Source organism: Lates calcarifer, linkage group LG13 (assembly GCF_001640805.2).
Source record: "Lates calcarifer isolate ASB-BC8 linkage group LG13, TLL_Latcal_v3, whole genome shotgun sequence".
In the NCBI taxonomy this organism is placed as follows: domain Eukaryota; kingdom Metazoa; phylum Chordata; class Actinopteri; family Centropomidae; genus Lates; species Lates calcarifer.
Window position 1 is genome coordinate 6,873,058 of NC_066845.1, and position 12,978 is coordinate 6,886,035.

Consider the following 12,978-nt stretch of genomic DNA (forward strand, 5'->3'; position numbering starts at 1 on the left):
TCCACAAAGAGAGGGATGAGGGTGTGTATTTCTGTATGTGTGTGTGAGTGTGTGGATCTGGCTCTTGCAATCAGTCGTGAGTCTAATCATCATCAGGAAATCAAAACATATAGAGAGCTTTTGAGAGAGGCAGACACAGACAGAAAAAGAAAGAAAAGAAAGAAAGACAGGAAGGTTTTGAAGTGTTTGACCTTGTAATCATGATGACTGTCAGGATCAATTGTCTCATCAATGTATCTTGTGACTCAAACACATGCTCTGACAACAAAGTGTCAGGATTGTTCACCAGCATGAGTGTGAATATTTTGGGAAAGAAATATTCAGAGCACGTACAATACACCGCCAATCAGCGGAGCAACAAACAAGTCTATGTGCCTCATTTGTGCTGTTTTAGTCAAGAGTGCTGAATATATTTCATTTGCCCGTATGAATGCACAGGACAACAACAGCATGCGCTCTACATGAAGGCATTATGTCCTCTTATTTGTGAGTTATGTGCTCCTCTTCCTCAAGTTCACAGTCTCAGGCCAATCAAAAGGCAGCTTTGGGTCACAGTGGGGTTGCGAATCAGGGGTTAAGCTGAAAAAGCATACACAGTTGGGCCGGCAGTTGGGGAATGAATACTCGCTCTGAGGGGGAATCAGCCGGGCAAACACACACACACGAAGAGACACACCTACACGAAACAAGCGTGCAAGTGCGCCTTCGTGTGTGCTTTCAGCGGGCGCAAGGCATGTGCTCTGCAGCTCATCAGATAGCTTTTCTTCACCATCTCAACACTTTGTTCTTTCTTTGTGCAGCCGCAGAAGGTGGGGCGTTTGTTATGTAAAATTCCCTGCAATTTGGTGTTGATCATGGAGGCAATTAACATGTTTTCTCCCCTACTCATTGCCGCTCTGACTCATACTCATTCACACATACACACACCTCCAAAACAGGGGAAGTTTAATTAATCTCTGGCACTCTATGCTTTGACGCAAGCCACAAATCTAACTGTCTCCAGTGGATACCTCCCTCGCCTCCCTCTAACCATTCCTCCTCCTCCCACAATCTATTGTTCCATTCCCGATGGAGACACAAACAACTCCTCAAACACATGCATTTCAGATAGGCCTCCTTTTTGAAAAATAAAAAATCTTTTCACCTTTTTCCTCCCAAGTTTGGAAAGCACAATTCCCCTGTAGGACAGCCCCTGTCACTACTTGTGCTACTGTTGTCCAGGGGAGGCAGAAACAGGCACAGGCCTCCCCCTCATTGTCTCTTTTTCACCTGCCACCTTCACCGGAAGGGTATAACAAGCCCCCTTAGATGTGACTACCCTCCATGCAGGTGCCCTAACCAACCAGGGGAGGGGTTGAAGTCTCAGCAGTGGCTGGCAAATGTTTTGCCCCTGTACCACCCATATGCCATTAAAAGAGAGAGGCCTTTGAAACAGAACTGGAACAAAAGGACTGCTGTTTGTGTGCGAGAGAGAGAAAAATCTGTAGCATTTGTACTCCAGTGACACATCCAAACAGCTGGACGTCAGTTTAGACAAAGAGAGAGGTGAGGAGAAAGAGATGGTGGAGAACAGAGGGATAGAGGCTTTTCTGTGTAATGGACAAATTGATGGAAACACTCCTCTAAAATTAAGTTATCATGAAGGATGAGCCTGTTGATATTCTATAGTGTGTTGTTTTTTTTTAAAATTACGAACAAATCCCACGTGGAAACCAAAACCACTTCATATTAATCCTACTTACATGTCCTGTGTGTGTATCCAAAGTCTGGACATGGGCACTGCAGTTTATTTTAAGTCCTCATGCCATAAATACTCATTAGAGTTCCAAATTCATAGTTTAAAATAGTCCATCTGAAAACATTATTGACCTCTGTTTGAATAACATTTGCTTAGAACTACAGGGCCCAGATGTTTTAAAAACAACTCCTGAGCTGACATACAAATTTAAACAATAAGAAAATTTCTCCTGTTGTTCATACATTGTGCAAGTTCAGATTTACTTTCTTTAGATATACACACTCATCGTGACTAATGGCTCACGGAAAGGCGTTAAACTGACTTAAATTAAAGCAATATTTTGACAGAATCGCACAAATATATGCATTCTTCTTATTGGTGTTATTGTATTTCCATAGACAAATCACTGTATACTGTGATTTGTCTGTGTCCTGCTTCAGGGGATTTTCTTGCTGCCAAGAACAAAATTCTGAGGGAAACACTGACGTCTCAATCCAAAATTATCACCATACTGGAATTTAGCTGAGCCCTGATGCTCAACACGAACACATACACACACACACACTCTCACAGTACATTTGGTTATCTCACATACACATATGCTCATTCCCTGAACACATAAGGTACGGAAGTATGAAATGTGGCTAAGGCTGAAAATAGCAGAGCACCCAGGTTTAATTTCCTCATGTCATTTGTTCTGGCCTGATCCTGAGAGGGTGAGAGCAGCCTAGGGGTCTTGGTTAAATATTATCCCTGGGGGGAAAAAAACTAAAAAAAAAAAAACTACCAGTCACACAGCAGTTTCCTTTCCAGGGTCGTGGATAAATATTATCAGTGGTGTCTGCTCTTGATTATAATAATTACAGGGCTTAATAGGGCACAGAGACACACACACACACACTCACACATACACACATGGTGAAGGGTTAAAAAACTTTTGCCAGCTCATGCAATTGAATGTTGGCAATTTTACCATGCCATTTTGTAGCAGTTAGGCTTCTAAATGTCAGCATGCACACTGAAGGCAAAAGCACACACACACACCCACACACCCACACAGGCAGCTAAGATTTGTCCATTCAAGCTGGGTTTAGCCAGATGACAACAATAATAGGGGTAAAACACAAACATGCACCGGTGATGACCTCGAGTGTGGAACGATAACATCTACTGCTGCTGAAAGATACACTGAGAAACAGCGATACTGAGCCAGGGTGGGAGAGAAAACAAGGAGAACGAAAGACAGGGATGACAGAGGACAGAGTTGAACATGAAGAGGGAGTGGTGGTGGGAGAGGAGATAGCGGAGGAGAGGCTAATGCAGGCAGAGCCATCAAAATGAAAGGTCATGCTCAGGATGAGACTCTATGGATTTTCCTGAGGTTCTAAGGCAAAGTCCGAGTGTGTCTTTCTGCATGCGTGTGAGCTGAGTTAACAAGTTGGAGACACATAAAAACACATCTTTGTCTGTCTTTGCATGTTTGCGTGCGTGTGTGTGTGTGTGTAGTATAAATATGTGTTGTCTCCTGTGTGAACTCCAGGCTGGCTGGCTTTAAGCAGTCTGAGCTGACAGAGGTATGTGGGATGGACTAAGCCCAGATATCTGCCGCACAGACAGACACACACAGCTATGGAGCCATGCACATGCACAACCACACACACACACATAAGAAGAGAAAGGAAAAAAAGGAGGCAGATATTAGAGAATGACAGAAGACACCGCAGAAACAGGAGAGAGATGGAGTAAAAAGGAGCATCACAGAGAAACACGAACGGAAAAACAGATGGAAAGAAACTCAAAACCTGTTGTTTACTTTGCATTAAAAACCCCAGGAAGACAATCCCTCTGTTTTTTTCTTTCCTATGATAAGACCACTTCCAGCTTACAAACATATGATATCCCAGACTGGGGGTATTTGGAGCTGAAGCTGTCGCCTGCAGTGTGGCTGCTGGCAACAACTGAATGGTTTTTACATGTGTCTGTCTTGACTGTCTTAACACTAGATTACACCAGACCTTCGGAAAGATTAAGACAGTAGTTCTATGTTGTCATCCCCTGGCAGAGTGAAAGACAAGAGCACACAGCTTTTCTCCTACGATACAGCATCCTCATCCTTACTAGGACTTGTCTTAGAGTCATTTTAGCTCTGTTTTACACCACTTTATTCTTTCTAACAGGAGGGAAATAAGCTTAAAAGAAATCTGAATATTTAATACCTCTGGAGTGTTTGATCATAGTGTTAATGTATTTGAGTTAGTTGGATCAACAGGAATTTAACTGACAACTATTCTGAAATCAATTATTATAATAATAAATAATAATTAATAAATAATATTTTTCAAGCAGAGATGCCAAAAAAATCCCTTTCTGCTTTTCTTTATCTTATGTGGTCGGCTGCAGCTCAGACAGAACATGAGATTTAGGAACTTGTGATGGGTATTTTTCTATGTTTTCTGACATTTAAAAGACAGAGTGATTAATCTAGAAAATTACTTACAGTTTAATCAACAGTGAAAATAAGAGATTTCTGTCTTATAGACTCCTATTTCAGAAAAAAATAGCTGGTTTAAAATACATCTAGGAAAAACAATGCTGCTTCTGGGACAAAAAAAAAAGGTATCGTAAATACAACTGTGACCTCAGCAAATGAGGAAAGTGAGGACAAGCTCCCCCCAAGTACAGCATCAGACACTTAGTTATTGGTTTTCAATGTGCAGGAATTTCTATTATGCTTAGCGTCTGTGGGTCTAGTACTATACAGCTGACATTGCTTTGTGTGCATACATGTGTTTGTTTGTATGTATGTGTGTGTGTGTGTGTGTTTGACAAGGCTAATTGCGTCAGGGCTGTCTGAGGGCGCTGTCGGCTCCCCCAGCCATTACCAGGAAAGACAGATGTTTTAGCATTCAGCACGCTGCATTTGTACGCGCGCACACAGGACACACAAACACAACATTACGTACTATACCTATGAAAGCTATGAGGTGACGCCTAAATCAGATTTTATATGAAAAGCATTGATTCATTTCCCACCACTAAAAAGCCAGCTCCGTTTTAACAGCCCAGCCCAATATTGAACATGACTCTACACTAAATATCTCGCCGAAGTGTCACCGGGTTTAACACCGCGACCTCCGCGCTCCAGTGCGTTTTTTATAGCACTGCATTACACTGAATGTCTTAATTTGTGTTTGAATGGGCTCCAAAATGAACAATGCGTAGTTGTGTGAGTGACAAAGTGCGGTGCTTGATTTTGTACATCTTGTGGCAGCCATATTCAGCAGGCTGTGTTCTCGCTCCCTCTCCCTGATGCTTTTTCCATGTGTGCTGGAAAGACAAACACAGCTGCACTTTAATGACACTCAAATGCTTCTGGGATTCAGAATGCATGTGTATGTGTGTAGATGTTTGTGTCTGTGTGTGAGTGTGTTTGTGTGTGTGTGTTCTTTTTGACCACTTCAGTGAAAGGCCTGTTGCAGTTACTCTTGCTCTGTATAACTACCCCTCACTCTCCCCGCAGAAGTCCCCACTGCAACTCACTGCCTCACCTTGTATGTGCATCTATCTGTGTGTGTGTGTGTGTGTGCGCGCGTGTGTGTGCATGTGAGTGCGCATGAGCGCGTTCCTCAGAGAGTCGTGAAGGCCTAAGTGGTATTTCTGAGCAGCTATGCCTGCCATGAAATAGCTTGTCAGCATCGTCAACCCTGACTGGTGATCCTTTACACCCTCCTCTTTCTTTCTTTCTTTCTTTCTTTCTTTCTTTTTTTACTGTATATCCCCCTTCACAAACACACATACACACATGCACACGCGCAGACTACAGGGAGTCCCCCGGACGAGATGAGACAGGCTGTGAGCTTCAAATGACCCCGAAAACAGAACTGCTGCTGAGTGATAAATGAGACAAATACATGCTGGCACTCTCTCACTTTCTTTCTGTCTTGCTCTCCCTCATTAACGCAGCACAAATGGAGCCATCTCCTCTCTCTCCTCTCCTGCCATCTCTACACATAAATCTTCCCATCTCTAACACTTGCTGATAAATTTTAATTTTCCTCTATCTCCTTCCTTTTCTCTCGCTTTTTACTACCTATCAAAAGGGAAAACAGTTTTCACTCTCCATCAGCACGGCCGCAGGGAACTTCGGATGTACCAAACTTGAGAAATTGAGTGTACAACAGCCTGATTTTGTTATACTACTAAGATTTTGTAATGAGATTAAAATGGACAACAGTCAGATAACAGTTTTGCCAGTCATATACACTTTTAAAGACACTGTGTGTTTTGCTTTCAGCCAGTTTATACAGGAATCTCCTGTCAAATCCCTGCAATGAGTTTTGCAGGTTAAACTCTGGAGTCTTATATAGTGGAGGAAGAATTACCAGTTACCAGCGCAATAAAGCATGTGGACACACAGCTGTGTATACGTTCTGTGCAAGTGCATGTGGGTTTGTTGGATTTATGGATTATTACATCAGGCTTGTCATACACACACACACAAAAAGGTACAGACTCAAGCAGTTAAACAAACAGGCATACAAGTGGACTGAAAAGTTTCATTGGCAGGTAACGCTGGATCAACAGCTTATTGATGCAAAGCCAGTGTGTGAGAGGGGTGAATCAAACAGCAGTTGTTTGCCACACTGATCCCTTGATTCCCACACAGTCTGTTCCTCCTGGTCAGCACTTTTCACAACAGATACTGCAGAAAATGACAAAGCCAGTACGATACTTTTATTGATCTGTTTTTTTTTCTTTCCAATCCAGATCAGTTGTTTCTTTAGATGTCCTGGATTCACCTTCTTCTTTTTCCTTTGATTGGTGCCTCCCTATCTCTAATGCTCTATCTCAGCACATGAGTTGAGCCTTGAGGAATCTTCTTTCTAGTGTACTCAAAAGAGCGCAGTGATCCATTCTTCTCTAGTTATAATACGTGTGTACTTCCGTGCCCTTGTTTTGTGGGTCAATCTGTTAATGTCAGTGTCATGCATTGAATAAAGCAGATGGTGTTTGCCTCTGCACTGCCATCTTATTCTTTTCCACTTTCAACCTCTTCACAACAATTTCTCAATCTGAGGTCAAATTGTTCACACCAGCAAGAGTATACACCTTCCATCTGTCCATTCATTATTTTTTGCCTGCTTATTATGGCCTGGTCACACCCTGATGCGGTGCCTCCTCCTCAGAACTCATCATTCTAGGCCTAAACTTCCAACAACATGCTAGGGAAACCTAACTCACCCAGTTCCTCCTTTCAGTACTACGCACAATCTCATCATCACAGCTGAGGTCTATAAAATAGAGCAACATCTCTCTTCACCATGGCCACCCTTTTCAGTGTTTATCTGGCAATCCATGCTCCCATTGTGAACAACACCTCAGCCTTCAGCTTGCAGATGGGTTCAATTTCAGATCTCACGCTACAAGTAGAAATGAGCCCAGAGAACCAACGCATTGCTGTTTGATTGACCTCTCTCCTGAAACCAGTCTGCCATGGAATTCCCTCTTCAGGACCTTGAGGCTTCAGACAGCATCAACCCCCAGAGAGACAGGTGCATGCAAACCCTCCAACACGATAAGGCGATGATTCAACAAGGTAAGGAGTACAGCAGTAACACGAGTTGGACCTATAAAAGTGAACCATATAGCTACACATAATGAACTCCTGGGGACAACCTTTGTCATTTTTATTCAATGGACTTCACACAGCTAGTCAAACTGCTTTTTAAATATTCCATCAAAGCAATAGGAAGGATTCCTTTGCATGAACTCTGTATGTGTTTCCATACTGTATGTGTGCAAACCTCAACTGTAGCTTTCATTTAAAAACAATTAAAGGGTTGTGGTTCACAGAGCTGGACTCAACCTGAGCGGCCATTAGCTGATCCCCACTTGGTCTAATGATGGAGAAACACTTGCACATAGAAACACACACACTCTTTTCTTCCAACCATTTCCCATCCTGATGTGATGAAGTCTGGCCGGAAACAGCCATTTCCCTGAATGTTCCCATCTCTCCTCCGGCATACTCCCTCATCCCTGATTCATTGCCAATAAATCACAGAGGGAAGAGAGGAACAGAAAGAGAGAGAGAGAGAGAGACCGAGTAAGAGAAAGATAGAAAGAGTGGAGGAGAGGGAAGGGGAGATGGCAGTATAAACCAGGAGACAGTGCACTGGAGATAGGAAAACAGAAATGAAGGAAAACCAGATGTGTGATGTGTCCTCATCAGCACTGCTCAGGGGTGGAGTCTGAATCTCCAAATATGGTTGCGTGTACTTGGAAGCGGTGACGTCTTATCAAAGAAAACAACAATACAGATAACATAAAAACACCATTACTAAACGGATATGCTTTATTTCATGGGTACTGGTCAAACTCTAAACAAACGGATGGAGAGGAAGGGGTAGTTTGGAAGAGAAAAACAGACAAGACTGTTGGGTAATTTGCTCCTCAAGCTTTCTTATTTATGACCAGCAATTTATTTATACCTGCGCACACAAGTCATTTAAGTCTATGATGGTTAAGTCTTTGCTGTACTTCTCACAAACAATCTCCCTCTCCTCACGCCGCTACATTTAAAGTAATCAAGGCTGTGACCAAACAACACAGACTGAAACAATTTCCACATTGCTCTCCCTGTTTTTTCCCTTCCTCTGCTCATAGAAGCCTGCTATGGTGGAGTAATGTACGCCACCTGTGAACCCCACCCAGCTAAAGAGGCTTTTGATCATGCCTTTCCCTACTGTTTACTCTCCCACAGGGGCTCCAGTTACCACCACTACCTCCCCTGTCGAACCATCAACATTGCACCTCAGCCCAACACAAGGGATTTCAGTCACCCTTCAAACTCACTTCATTCCTCTGTGGGTGTACATTATCTCTTGAAATAGAAGTCGGCATCTGTGTTCTTATGGAGTACCTGTGCTGCTATATATATAAAACTCTGAGGCCTCTAGCTTGAAAGTAGTTGAGGTTAACATCATCATTAATACAAGTAGCTACTGACACAAAGCAACAGTGGCAGGAATGAACAAAAGAGCTGGGGATATATATATATATATAGAAAGGATAGCCACACCTTGCACAGAGGTAATGTACAGCGGTAATAGGAGATTCTGAAACCTGTTGAGTGAAAACATCAAACTCTAAAACATCAGAGTTGTTGTTAGACCGACTGCACCACTTAACCACTGTTTAAATAAAGGGTGGCAAGTGTTCCAAATCATTACTGCCACTGAATGTATTAACACAAAAAAATAATAACAAAAGCTGAGACTGAAAGTTTATATTTGACCTTGGAAACAACAGCTGACAAAACATTCCCACTGCAGGGTCCATTTAGCAGCTGTTATAGAGCATTCAATCTGAGCACTGGGCTCACAAGAATGGGAATCAGAATTTGTACAATATCATAGCAACTGGGTAAACCCCATCTGCTGAAGAAGATGACATGAAAGCTCCAGAACAGCCACTAAATGGACCCTGTGGGCAGACTGCTTTGTGCAATGTCTCCTGACTCAGTTGAAATACAGTTTCATCTCCAAACTGCACTTCACTTTTAATTGCTTAAAAAATGTTTTTGACCTACAGTACATATATCATCTATATGTAGGACCCAAAATTATCCTCTTTATCTGCCAAATATTGTGATAGATATTGAAAGTTTTCTTCCTGATTTGACAAATCAAAATTAATTGAACCGTGTCTGTTTCAACAGATGACACTTGAAGTGAAGTTACAAGACAGGCTGTTCCTCTAAACATGATGTTGTTGACATTTCTTCAGCCACACACACAAACCTGGTGGTTATGTGTTTTTTTTCTGCAGTAGCCTATTCGTTCGACCAGGAAGGTGCAGATTGCCATGTAGGTGCAAATGAGGTGACAGAGTGACACTGAGATGGAGGCTGACTCATCGTCCACCTATTCTGCTGCATCTGTGAAGTTACCATGGCACACAGAAAACTGTCCCTGATCACTCTGAGCCTCCCTGTGCAATCTGTGCAGATACTGAGTGTGCATATTCATATGTTTTAGCCTGCATGATTAATACTACACAGGTTGAAATCATTAGGTGAGTGGGACGATGCAAACAGTGATATATCACATTATTGGTGATTCGTATTTATGATCACAATGTGCACCAAACTAATTCTCATAAGTCTGGTGGATATAATAACAACTGTGCAACATCAGATTCAGAGAGAGGTGTGCAGTGTTAAGTTAAAAATAGTGTGGTGCTGGAGAATTTCAGCAAGAATGACAAGAATTCAGGATTATACAATTTCCCGGATTTGTTTATCCAGGGGAAGAGCTATGTCAACACTTTTTTATACACAAAACCTTATCACATCTGCATGAAAGGCACTAGGATGTCCCACACTCAGTCTGATATACAGTATTCTAGTGCAAAAATGTGAAATACAGCTGTATACGGCTGAAGTATGGAGGTAATTCACTTGAGGAACATTAACAACTTTAAATCACAAGATCAGAATACAGGTTTAATGTTGATCATTGTTTGCATGAGAGTTGAGATAATGTTATTTTGGCCATTTGGCTAGCCAGCTGTGACACAAACCTTGAGAGTACTGAACATTCTCCTTGGCGAGGCTGCCGTCTGAGTTCTTGGGGAAGGTTTAGGTATGTGATAATGTGTATTGATCACCTTTGAGGCATTTTACCGTGGAATCCAGTTATGTCGACATGAGACCCAGGTCAATTACAGCTTACAAACTGCACCTTTAAAGAGCAGACGAAGCATTTTGTTTCCAAAAAAGTTGGCCAAGGTCTCCCGCTATTCACTCTGCCTTTTTCCCCTACAGGGTTTCCTGTCCTGATCAGCAGGGGCAGACGGACCCTCTCATTACGGAGACCGCAGATGAAAATGAGAGCAAAATGAGGCCCATTACCAGGCGGGTGTGACTAATATCCCTCTGCAGACCTCTCCACATACACTGGACACATGCACACGCATCACACGTGCACATCCAAGTTACACGTGTGCACAAACAAGTCAGACGTGCACGCCGAGACGCTCGTGAATCAATAACGTTACACAGAAACAAAGACGAGGGGAAGTTGGTAATAAACTTTGGCTCTATTAAATTGACCAGATCTTGGGCTGCTCTGTGGGGGGTGTCTGGCTCTTACCTCTGTGTGTATCTGTAGGAGTGTGTGTCTGTGTGTGTGTATATTCCCTAATCATCCATGATGTCATTAGCCCTAAATGCGACCCTGGCTCAGGCTAATTCCTGCTCACTAAAAGTCCTGCCTTCTCTATTCCCTCTCTCTCCATCTCTTTCCTCTCCTCCTAACCACTGTTACATCATCTGACCAGTCCTGTAATATTTCATCTCTCGTGTGCTTCTCTCATCTCTTCAAATATCCACTCTGCTCTTCATTTCCTCAAATGTCCGCAACACATTCATTACTTCACTGGAATTCACAATCACCAACCTCTAACCCACCACTTATCTTGTTCTCGTTTCAATCTTCAGCTCCTAAAATCCTGTGTTACTGATTTCAGTTTTCCTTTTTAGTTTTCTTTTTTACCTTTCTTTCTTCCTCTCACTCTCTTTCCATGCAGTCATTCCATCATCTATTTCTTCTCTTTCCTGAGGTTTCATCTGCCATTTCATCTCCTTTTGTATTTTTCCACTCCAACTCATCATTTTGAGGCTTAAATATGTTTCCATTCCAGTTCTATCTAAAAACTCAGTTGATGGGTCAGTGTTTTTCATATTTCACACTCTTCACTGTTCCATGCTTCAGTTGTATCTTCATCTCTGATTCATCCCAACTTTTTCTCTTTTTCTTCCCCAGTCTACCTCCCTGTCTCCTGTGTTTTAACCGCCTTCCCTTGGTTTTATATATATATATATATATATATATATATATATATATATATATATATATATATATATATATTTTTTTTTTTTTTTTTTTTTTTTTTTTTTTTTCCCCCTTTGCCCATCGGGTCTGCTGAGTGATTTATAGTCTTGCAACACGCTGGCAGACAGAGGAGAAAGAAAGGGAGGAGAGGCAGATGAAGAGAGGAGGGGTTGAGTAGAAACCGGGCTGTTTGGCTGTTTGAAGTACATGAAGGAGTAATATAAAATACACCTGGTCCATCCATGGGGCACTCTCTGTACACAGAAACAAAGGGAGGGGAGGGACACATAGAGGAGGAGAGAGGAGAGGGCCGGACCGCAGGGAAGAGAGGGGTGGGTGTGGGGGGGAATGGGGGGAGGAGGGGTCACCTCGTGTTTCCTTTCAGGATGGCTTTTATGGTGTAACTTCAAACGCGACCTCCCACCCCCCTCCTGCCCGTACATCCCCCTGCTCCCTCGCTCCATCCGTCCGTCCATTCGTCCCTCCCTCCTCTTTCTCACTATTGTGTATGGCCAAGTGGACAGTAATTGGCTATTCTTTCATGAGGCTGATTTCAGCACCCCCTCCCTCCCTCCCTCCCCCAACCACCACCACCACAGGAAGGGGCCCTTTTGCTGCCCCCTTAGAAGTAAGTGTATTTGTGTGTATGTGTGTGTGCGTTGTAAATATGCCAGACAGTAGGTATCAGGTGTTTGGGGGTGGGAGGGGTGCAGCACTGGCTGCGGACTCCACAGGCATTTCATTCACCGTGTGCTCCAAATTACAACACAGGAATTGGAGGTAATTTAATACAGAGAAATCATGTTCCAACATGAGGTTTTACGAAATGCTCTCAGGATTTTGGGCACAGCTTAAAAACATACACCTTTGCTTATGATAAGTTTACAATACATCTGTTGAAAGCTACAGTACAGCGTGTTGAAGGAGAAATTTAAAGCCCTCAAAAGTCACTGGATATATACAGTATTCTTTTCAATGAATTAGTGCTTTATTTTTCTTTCCACCCAGGGGCACTTACCGAACTTATTCATGCCATAAAATATACTGTACAAAAAGATGAGAGGCTTTGCAAATGTTTCTTACAGTCCGCAATATCTGAGCATATTGAAAGTGATACATAAAAGCTGCTCCACTCTCACTAATGACTTCTGGCCTTCAGTGGCTTATAGATCAGTGTGCGTTCATTAATGATGCAGGCGTATGTGCGAGTGTGCGCGTCAATTAGCGTGTGGAGAGGGGATTAACTGTCCCTAGAGAGCCCTAATTAACACTACACATGAGCAAAACCATCTTTTTTGGATGGTTTTTAATGGCATTTTTTCGCCATTTTCATTTGGTGGTAAA

At 42.6% G+C, this 12,978-nt stretch overlaps 1 protein-coding gene across 4 annotated transcripts in view; it reads right to left on the reverse strand.

Annotated features, from left to right (window-relative positions):
• aopep (aminopeptidase O (putative)) overlaps positions 1-12,978 on the reverse strand; it is a 72,638-nt gene that overhangs the window by 20,735 nt on the left and 38,925 nt on the right. The window lies entirely within an intron of this gene.